The sequence below is a fragment of the Anarrhichthys ocellatus genome, unplaced genomic scaffold, assembly GCF_004355925.1.
Source record: "Anarrhichthys ocellatus isolate YVR2014 unplaced genomic scaffold, GSC_Weel_1.0 scaffold43, whole genome shotgun sequence".
In the NCBI taxonomy this organism is placed as follows: domain Eukaryota; kingdom Metazoa; phylum Chordata; class Actinopteri; order Perciformes; family Anarhichadidae; genus Anarrhichthys; species Anarrhichthys ocellatus.
The window spans coordinates 1160465-1171209 of NW_022280073.1; the positions used below are offsets into that span (position 1 = coordinate 1160465).

At 43.5% G+C, this 10745-nt stretch overlaps 1 protein-coding gene across 2 annotated transcripts in view; it reads right to left on the bottom strand.

Moving 5' to 3' along the window:
* Positions 1–10745, bottom strand: part of ldlrad4b (low density lipoprotein receptor class A domain containing 4b) — a 237284-nt gene that overhangs the window by 223778 nt on the left and 2761 nt on the right. The window contains exon 1 of one of the 2 annotated variants that reach the window (XM_031868554.1): positions 2846–4834. The exons of the other annotated variant lie outside the window; for it this stretch is intronic. The gene's annotated coding sequence lies outside the window, so the exon portion shown is untranslated. Of the gene's footprint in view, positions 1–2845; positions 4835–10745 lie in introns of those variants that run through there. 2 annotated transcript variants of the gene reach the window in all.

A 10745-nucleotide genomic window follows, 5' to 3' on the forward strand; every position in this document is an offset into this window, starting at 1 on the left:
TCTCTCTCTCTCTCTCTCTCTCTCTCTCTCTCTCTCTCTCTCTCTCTAAAGAATAGATGGCTCTATAGATGAGCACTGTAGAAGGTTTGCACCATTATTTTCAGTGAGTGAGTCACTGCTGGAGGGAGAGAGAGCTTTCATTCAATCCTCCGCATATGAACAAGAATGAATACGTACACGTGAGCTCATTACAGAATACTTTAAATGCTTCATTTATTTCCTTTCTTTCCAAGAGTGAGATGAGAAGATTGATGTCAATCTTATGTCTGTGCATTAGGTACAGAGTTAAGAGTCATGGTTATCCAAAGTGGAAAAGAATAATACAACTCTAAATCTCATTGATAAAATCAAGTCATATCTAAAGTGTTTAGCTTGTGGTCTAATAGAAATGTAGAAACAACAATTTGTAGTTTTTAGAGGAAGTAACGTGGTGTAACTGATTCTTGGTGAAAAAGTGACGGACATCTAGTGTCATCTCGAGGTTGCTTGGGTTGTAGCATTCTCCAAAAACATACAGCAGAGCCACCCATTGAGGGGGAGAGATTATTTTTATTTGAACAGAACCAAACTGTCCTCCTACCCTAAATCTGTATGTTAAGCTAGGCTAAACACCTCAGAGTAGAGCTCTGTACTTAAAGCATGGACGTGATGGATTTTGATCTTCTCATCTCTCCAACACCTCCTGAGAAAAACATCTGGATCTTTATCTACTAAATGTTCCACTGTGTTCAACAGCTAACTTTGTCTGTCTGCAGTCTGGTCCCAGACAGGCAGCACACAGAGGGATTCTAGAACGTTTTTTGATGAAAACAGCTGCCGGCTGATGCTGGAAACGACGCCGATGAGACCAGTGGGACTAAACCCAAACATCACTGTTGTGGTCTGTAAAAACAAAATGAGCAAAAAGATGCTGAAACAGCCCGTAGAGCTGAGGGACACTGCAGTCTGGTGATGACTATCTGTGGAATCGTCACTATGAGTGACCCTGTTCACATAACATTATCATCTGTCCCATTATTTCTTGCTTTTTAAGTTAACAAGGACATTATAATTGCCTTAAACGGCTGCAACCCCAAAAAAAGCACAGTGAAAGTGTGTCCACACAAACTGTACAGAAGTGACTCAGCAACTTCAAACTCAGGAAGTCGACCACTTTAAGGACTTCGATGAGTGCACTGGCTGATGATGAGGCAAAAGAACAATTCAGCCAACAACACAAAAGCCTGCCTGGAAATGTGAATCTCCTCCAATACGCCGTCGTAATGACTTCAGAGTGCTGCTCAGCGCAGCATCCCCACCACCACCCCCAAGTTAAGGATGAAAACACACCCCGGACTCTTTGATAGGGCAAGAAAGGAAAAGAGGGACATGAAGAGAAGGAGAGTAACAGACAGGGTGAGGGACTAGAAGAAAGGGGGTGAGTTAGTTGCCGTCCCTTGGCTCACGGCAATTAAAGCTGCGGATTCAGAGGCAGGGAAACTTCCTTGAAGGTCTTGGCAGTGACTGGGAGGCTGTGCCTCCTCCACACCGACACACACACACACACACACACACCAACCCATAACCCCGGCTGACCTCCGTGTTATCTCACATGAACACACACCTTCCTACCTGAGCCTCCGTCGGCCTGCACTAACCCACACCGACTGATCATTTACACACCGCGAGCAGACAAACACGCAGTCTTCAGTTAGTACAGCTGCCTAGTAACGCATCTGCCTCCGGAGCAACATGAAGTCTGTGGGCAATAGAGTCAGAACAGCTAGCGCTGCTAATCTTCACGCTATTGTTGGTGTTCATTTAATTTCGCAGGCAAAGTCCTTAGAAAAAAAAAGTACTTTCAATTTAGTAATTTTAGTATTCATTAAATGTTCTCAATTATTCACTGCCAGAACTAGTCTGTGATTTGAAATGAGCTGATGGAAATATAGTGTAACCAATCAGTTGAACTGTAATGTAGACGCTCATTATGATAAGTTGGATTTTATTAATTGGTAGCATGTATGGCCGACACTGCAACATCATGACAACATCGGAGCAAGAAGCACAAAGAGAGCGGCACAACCATAGAGGTGTTTTCAGCTGTGGCTCGTTAGACCTCTGCTCAGGCTGAGCATGAGCTTAGCTTTGATGGTTAGCTTTAATGTCAGACTCCATATACTAAAAATAATTAAGCTGTTAAAATAACATCCCAAAAATAGAAAAGTGCACTCAGTAGTGTGCAGAGGTGTGTCTGCAAGGATGCTGCCGTAATGTTTGTAAGCCGCAATTGTCTAATTCTGCATTCTCTCTAATGTCCAGCAGGGGGCGACTCCTCTGGTTGTATAGAAGTCTATGAGAAAATGACTAATTCTCTCTTGATTTATTACCTCAGTAAACATTGTAAACATGAGTTTATGGTCTCAATATCTGGTTTCAAGTCTTCTTCAATACACCTTGATGTTCATTTAGTAAATTATGGTCCATTTAGTGTAAACAGACCATAAAGCAGGGTATGCTTTAGGGCGGGGCTACCTACTGATTGACAGGTCGCTGCCAAGGCGTTGTCCGGTCTGGGAGTTGTCCATGTTTTCGTCTTGGAACTTGAACCCTTTCACAGTGCGTTTTCACTTCATAAAAGTTAATTGTAACATTTTGGTCGCCTAAAATTGTCTTATTCAGTGTTCATTTGTACTTAGCTCCGCCCTCTCATGTCACTTCTGGTTGCAAAAAATAAACAAGATGGCGACGGCCAAAATGCCAAACACAAGACTTCAAAGCGTAATTAGGTCCATAAATAGAAAAAAAACCAGAACACAATAAAAGCGCTGATAGTGTAGACACGGACATGGAATCAAACACTTACAGTAAAGCAGCTCTGAATAGGTGAGCTTTAGGAGACATAGCGAGGCTGGATGTTTTCAGGGGAGTGTGGTCCAGAGGGAGGGCTGGTCATGGAAACCTCACCGCCGGTCCGGTGCTCGAGCCTGGATGGTGGACAAGAGGCGGGTGTCACGAAGCGTGGAGGCTGGGAGAAGGAGCTCAGCAGTGGAGAGGGTGGGTGTGTGTGGTTATGGAGGGCTTCGTGAGCGAACAGAAGGAGATTGACAGGAGGAAAAGTCAAACGGCCTGCAGCAGACTCAAGGAAGCAGCTTGTGATGGTGTTGAACCGCTCGGCTTCTTGTGCCACGGAGTTCGGTACGAGCATCACTGAAGAGACATTTTCCAATGTTACATCCTTTGTTAAAAACAGGGGTGTGTGGGATTCCTTACAGAATGCCAGCTAGCAGATTTCTTCTTTCACGATTTAAAAATGTTGCTCCTGTCCTGAGGGCGAACGGGACGTCATCTGCTAATTTGCATTTATGTGGCATCAGCAGTCCCAATTTCAGAGTTCTGCAAGTTTCTCCAAGTCAAAGAACTTTCTAATGCCAGCAAGAATTAAATAAACAGAACTCCAATTACAAAAACATATCTCCATATCAGATTTGCATGATTTGTATGAAAAATCTGTGTACCGAGACGATGTCACATTTCTAAGCCTTGCATTTGAGAACTCAGAGCCTGCATTAAACACTACGCAAGTGCTTAGATATATAAATAATAAATGTCTGAATACATAAATCATCCAACGGTCTTGTATAAAGTGCAGCCAGAGGCACAGAGTGAACACACAAGGCCCGCCGACTGATTTGGGGATATTTTGTGGCCGGAGTTGCGGCACAGTTGGAAACAAGGTTGGGTTATACGTTAGAACAGCTTTGGTAATGACCGGCAATCACTCACGACCGACCAAATCACCTCTTTGACTTTCCTTCAAAAGGCAAAGTGAGTTCTGCGACAGTTTTGGTTGTGAAAGAAAAAGTTGAAGTTCTGGCAAAAAGAAAAGCTTTCCTCCTGGAATAAGTCGCACAAAGCGGACGATTGTAAGAGAAGGAAAACCCGCACAGTTCAATGACATTAGATGAAGACAGACGTACCGAGTATATTTTTATTCGTCCCTTCTTCAGGATGTAATGTTACATTGTGTCATGGTCAACATGCAACCTTAAACAAACAAAACATCAGTAAGTCACCAAACTAGCACGCTGACGACATTCTGCAGAAAATCCTTGACAGCGAAGCAGCTCCACTTATTCTCTTCTCCGGTCACTGCCGTCACGGTCAGGCTCACGGCACGTAGTCACAATATGAGGCGCAGGTGTGAGGAACAAAGAGGAATCTGTGCACGCGAAGCGCCCCAACGGACCTAAAAAAAAAGTAGCATTTCATTCTTCTAGTTTTTTCCAACAACTAGAAGACAGCGTGGATGAACAGCTCAGGAACGTCCTTGTGGCGGCAGTTTCTGCAGCCCGACTCACGGCACAGTCGAACGAATGAAAGACAGGCGCAAAATGTGCAAAGGACAGAGGAGAAACCTCGTTAAGACTGTGTGTGTGCGTGTGTGTGTGTGAGAGTGAGAGAGACAGAAAGAGAGAGTGAGTTACACATTTTTTGAAGTGGTGCAAAAACAGGGTCCTGCAGAAGCGTCTATGCCGTCTTATCTTGTCCTGTTCTTGGACAGTAGCAGCTTACTGTTTGCAAAGATATCAAATCTCTCTCTTTACGGTAAAACGGTGGTTTTCTTCACATTCTCCGCCTGCTCACGAGGATGAAGTATGAAGTCAGCCAGGTCATCTGAGTGTCACGAGGTCTGGAAGGATACATAATATCAGGAAATGTCCCAATACATCCTCCTTGTAAGACAAACTCATATCTGGGGGGTATCGGTGGCTTCCATAAAGACCATAAAGCAGAGTATGCTTTAGGGCGGGCTTACTGTGATTGACAGGTCGCTGCTGCTACCAGAGACGTATACTGCGCCTCTACATCACTCCTCATTCTAAATATGGTCACTTCTGTTCATTGGTTGCGGAAAAAAACCAACATGGCGACAGCCGTAATCCAAGATGGCAAAATCGCTGAACTTGAGCCTTCAAAACATCAGTCCACAAACCAATGTGTGACATCACCGTGACTACGTCCACTTGTTATATACAGTCTGTGGTAAAAGTCAGTGACATTTCCACTTCTGAATTGTATAGTTTTCAATGAGATTCATAGTCTGCTGTGCTGTAAAAGAGCATGTAAATGATGAGTGAATTAAACATATGTATTATATCACATTACAGAATTCATTATCATACAGTCCTTGTATCCACTTCAAAAAGACCAAGTGCAGTTCAGCCCCATCTAAATGTGTTCAACTTTTCCGGCCCATGAGCCAGATTTAATCACTGAGTCTCACCCTGGGACCCCGGGCTCATTAGAATGCACCGGTAAAACTCGTGGTGTCACCAGAATCAGGTCGTCTCTCAGCTCCTGCTTTTAACAAACCTCAGCACTGTACTGCGACCGTCTGCTGCTGGATTCCCTGCGAGTTCAGCCGGAGTTCACTCCACCTTCAGATTTTTTTTAAAAAGTTGTTACCCTATGGCTCCGCAGAGCCCGGTCACCGTCTGCATCAATAATGCAGAGACCACAGCCTGCTAACATCTCAGCCTTTAGCGAGAGGCCTGCCCGACGACACAGCGCTGAAACAAAGGCAGGCTGAAGACGTCTCGGACCGGCACCATGAGAACAAGAGCGCTAAGGCTGGGGCTATTTAGGACACACACACACACACACACACACACACACACACACACACACACACAGATGAATGGTTGAGTGTGCAGCATGTACACACACACACATGCAGACACAATCAGGAGTGTGATTGTTTTCCATGTGAACAGCCTCTGTAGCCTAATTGTCTACTGCAGGGATTCCCAAAGAGGGGTGCGTGGGAGGAAAAATGTAATGGTGGACTAATGGTGTAATAATTGATATTAAATATAATTTTAAAAAATTTAAGTGGGATTTTTCACAAAAACATGAATTATAAAAATACCCTTTGTAACATTTCAATTAAAAAAAAAAACTTAGAATTTAATAAATAAATGCACTTCTGCTCCTGCCACCAGTCTTTTACACTAGCTAGCCTAGCTTGTGCAGCTAACGTCAGCTAACAGCTAACTTCATTCATTCAGCAACATTCATGCAAATATGCTAAACTGGCTGAAATCTAGGAAACTGTCAGGTGGGACATCTGAAGCTATCAGTCATAAAGGAGGAGAGAGAGAGAGAGAGAGAGAGAGAGAGAGAGAGAGAGAGAGAGAGAGAGAGAGAGAGAGAGAGAGAATCGAGCAGGAGTCAGAGAAAGATGAGACGGAGGAGACCGAAAAGGAGGAAGGGATAGCACAGACAAATCGGGAGCACATAGGCCCATCGTGGAGTCAAGGTGAAAAAAGAGGAAACATGATGAAAATGATCTGGTCTGGGCTTCACTTGGATTGGCAATGCAGATTGTCCAAAGCCACAGTGCATGGTGTGCAGTGAGGTTCTGGCTAACAGCTGTCTGTCGCCCTCTTATTTACGTCGCCACCTGAACACCAAGAATGCCAGTGCAAGTCAAAAGCCCCTTACATTTTTTTTATATCGAAATTGGAGGAGTTACAAAACAGCCCAAAACAACTGCAGTCTCATTCATGTGTTGGGTCTACAAAAAACACACTACGGGCTTCATATCTGGTCACAGAATAGCAAGAAAGGGGCTACCTCACACAATCGCCGAAGACGTGTGCTTGCCAGCTGCCAAAGAGATGGTGGAATGTATGATGGGAGAGAGTAACTTTATTGTAATTCGATTCAGATTAATGTAACCGCTATGTGTGGTTAATTGTGAATTAAATGTGATGCAATCTGCCTCTGAGCCTGTGCGTGTGTCCTCGCCATCCTTATTGCTCTTTCAAAGTGACGCCTTGTGTAACTGAAATGTATTGAAACTTTGTTGCAGTGTTTCAGGGCGTTTTCACAGGGCGTGTGGGGGATTGGGGGTGCGTGAACCCGGTTGGGATGTAGAAGGGGGTGCATGGCCTAAAAAGTTTGGGAACCGCTGCTCTACTGAATTGACCCTTAAGCTCCTCCCCCGTTGACAGGTCGCTACCACTACCAGAGCTGTATACGGCGTCTTTATGTCACTTGCCCACAGTCCTAATATGGGCACTTCTGTTCACTGGTCAAACTGCCGAATTTGAGGCTTCATAACATCAGTCCACAAACCAACGGGTGACGTCACGCCGACTGCGTCCACTTCTTATACACAGTCTGTGATTCATTCATTAGAACACCTCTACTGTTTTATGTCCGTGGTTGTTGGACCCTGGTCACAGCTGGTTGATGCTATGACTGGCAAGTCTGCGTTCAAGAGGCGGGACTTAGCGAAGCGTCAATCACAACACAAGAGCGTACCGCACCACACACACACACACACACACCTCAAAATGATTCAGGAATCGAGGACGACGTTCACGATGTAACTGGAAAATATATATCGTTTATAGTCTTAAATGAGATTCATAGTAAATGTTTCATGCGAGTCAAATGAAAAAGCTCAGAGGAGGAAGGTTTTCAGGGTATCGGCATCAATGTGAAAAGGGTGTCCCTCTCTCTCTCCAGTCTTTTCTAAACTGAATTATTAAATCACTACTTAGGCTTTGTGGTTAAATGAAGCTATGCAAACAAGGGTGAACTTTATTTAAAAACATTTGAGCAGTAAGTGAATGCTGCCCGACAAAAAAAAACTGCTTAAATGTCCTCCGTGAAACTGAGTAAAAACGGTATCGCAGCATACCCATCTCCAGCAGCTTTCTTTCCGGTCGTTTCAAGGGCTTCTTAACTACTTAGTCAACGTCTCCATGCTGCAGTTTGTGGACGGCTCCTAATCAGTGTGGGAACCGTGCAGCCGTCAGCCAAATGCTGGGGACTTAGTCTTCTGGAGAGCTCCAATGCTGTGAGATCTGGCGAGTGGGTTATCCCAAAGAAGCAAAAAGGCAAGGAGAATGAGGGGAGTGGAGCGAGTCCTGGTGGAAAGAGAGCTGTGTTTTATTCATGATAGCCATCGCTAAGACAGCAAACATGTCTCCCTTCATGAATGATGTAGCCCCACCCCCACACGTTCCACTTCCTTTCCACCTATGACTGTAGCATGTGTGCCTCAGTCAATGTACGAAAACGAGATGGTACACCATTTACACAGCTCTTTGTAAAAAAAATAAATAAATAAATAAAAAAATCACAGTTATTGGTATCTGAGCTGCTGCATGGGCACGTGTCAAAACAAATAATGTAGCTCCCCCCATGGGCCAGACGGCGTATTACTGAAGATGATCAAATGTATCTAAATATGACCTACAGATAATCAGTAGTGTATAAAGTACCCAAAAGCCATACTTGAGTAAAAGTAAAGATACCTTACTGGAAAATGACTCCAGTAAAAGTAAAAGTCACCTATTAGAATACTACTTGAGTAAAAGTCTTAAAATATCTGATATTTACTGTACTTAAGTACATTTAATATCAGAAAATTACTTTTGATACTTAAGTATTGAAAGTAAAAGTACAAGTAAATGCTGTTAATAAAAAAGCAAAGGGTCAGTATTTTGAGAATTATGAAGTTTATTCTTTTAAGTGCTGTGGCCACCATGACCAAGGACATGGAGCTGTGTTGAACATAATTGGGTTGGCTGTGATCCATCCAGGAGCAACAATGTTCAACATAATATATTGTACATAAGTATACTTTTGCATCTACTATGAACTTATCATCATAATTCTCCGAAAAGCAATATGACGCTATGAAGGAGTTGTAACAGTGCATTTCTAAGTATGCTCAATTCCGACTAGAGGATGTAGAGGGCAAATGCATAATGTTGTGTTCAGCAACAAATATCCACTTGATGCATCAGGTCAGTGTTGTGAGAAAGGACACCTGCCTTGTAAACTCCTACTATACTAAATACTAAAGCAGCACCGAAAGTAACAACCCAGTCATTACTTGAAACTGAAAAATGTCCTGTTCATCTTCAAAAGAAGTTGGTTTTCAAAATTGCGAGAATTCAGTCTCGCTCTTCTTGGGCTGAAGACTAGTCCTGCGATGCTAACTAGCCTTTCACAGGCCGCTGAGGCAGGTAGAGGTGTGTGCAGCTTCACACAGCTTGCGCACAGCTGAAATCAGTCATCGTAGAGTGGAATTATACTCATGTAGTCGCCCGCTAGCTATAGCATATAGCATCCTGGGCATCACTGGGAATCAAAACGCCGCGGCTTTGAGAGCACTTGTTTTGCGCATTAACGTGATTAACCAATGATTTAACTTGTAAGCTTGGACCACTGATTCACCAAACCTGCTTGCTTGCAGTCTGTGTTCCACCACAGTCCCCGACGCTGGTCTCATGATTCATTTTGTTTCTGAAGATAGATTTGATTTTGTAGCGAGTAACGAAGGTTTCAGGGGAAATGTATCGGAGTAAAAGTATCAGTTTTCTTTGCAAAATGTAGTGAAGTAAAAGTAAAAGTCAACATAAATATAAATAGTAAAGTAAAGATATCCAAAAAACGACTTAAGTACAGTAACGAAGTATTTCTACTTCATTACTATACACCACTGCGGATAAGATATACACAGCCAGGGCAGTCATAACTTGCACATTTCTTTAACTAAGGCAATAAACAGCATTGTTTTAGCATTGGTATCTGGCATTAACTCTCATATTCATACATGCTGCCTATTTCTACTATTTATAGGGGCTGAACATGTCAGCAGTATGACTGATACGCCCTGAAAGATCTGAAAAAAATCATCAAAGCTGTATTAAAGTGCATATAATCTCGCAAAACAATTTGCACAAGCCATGAAACCCCCGATGGAGATGAACGGGATTGCTGCCGTCCTGAAAACCTGAGCGGCAACATCTCTGAAAGAGCTGTTCTGTGTTCAGTGACTGAGTGAGATTAACTCTCACGCAGGACTTCTGCAGCACAGAAGAACACATCGTGTTTTGGCAAATTACTTCTTTGATCAACTTATCACGGCGTGCCAACTGGGGTTTAAAAATAAACCCGCGGCATTCCTCCGAGGGTTCCCGCGGAGGCACTTTGATCTGCCGTTTGAGTAGCACAACATTTTTCCGGATGCATTCAGTCAGAACTCAGTGAGCTGCTCGAGAAGAGATGGTTAAAAAAACGAATGGTGAAATTGGAAATGTTATGAACGTTTTCCTTTCTCTGGCCAGAGAGTCTAGCTTGTAGTGCTTCTCAAAGGATGTGTTTTTTTTTCTTCTTCTTCTTTTAATGGATTGCCAAATAACTTAAAAAGAAAATTGGGGTATCAAGCTGTTTCTCCAAGAAAAAAACCTTCTCATGTTGATGCAGAGAAGATTAGATGGAGAAACCTGAGCTGGTAGCATAAACATAATGAACTTTTTCGTGATTAATTATACAGCAGCGCCAACGATCAATTTCGGATGATTACATGAAGGAAACAGCTCCGAGGAGGAAAAAACAGTTAAAACAACTGAATGAGACGTTTTGGGTTTCTTCTCATGCGGCTACCGTGACCTGTGAAGTCATGTACACAATACCAGACAGTGTATTTGTTCTCACTCACTCTCACACTCACACACACACACACACACACACACACACACACACACACACACACGTCTTTGCGCCATCACTCCACCGACACGATACCGTCGCGATTTTTGTCGCGTCACATGAGCTCGGAGACAGACGAGGCGGTATTATCAACAACTGGCTGGAGCTCGTGTGTGTGCGTTTGTGTGAGCTGGAGTTGAGTGTTCAGCCAGACGGAAGTATTCGTGTCTGTGTGTGTGTGTGTGTGT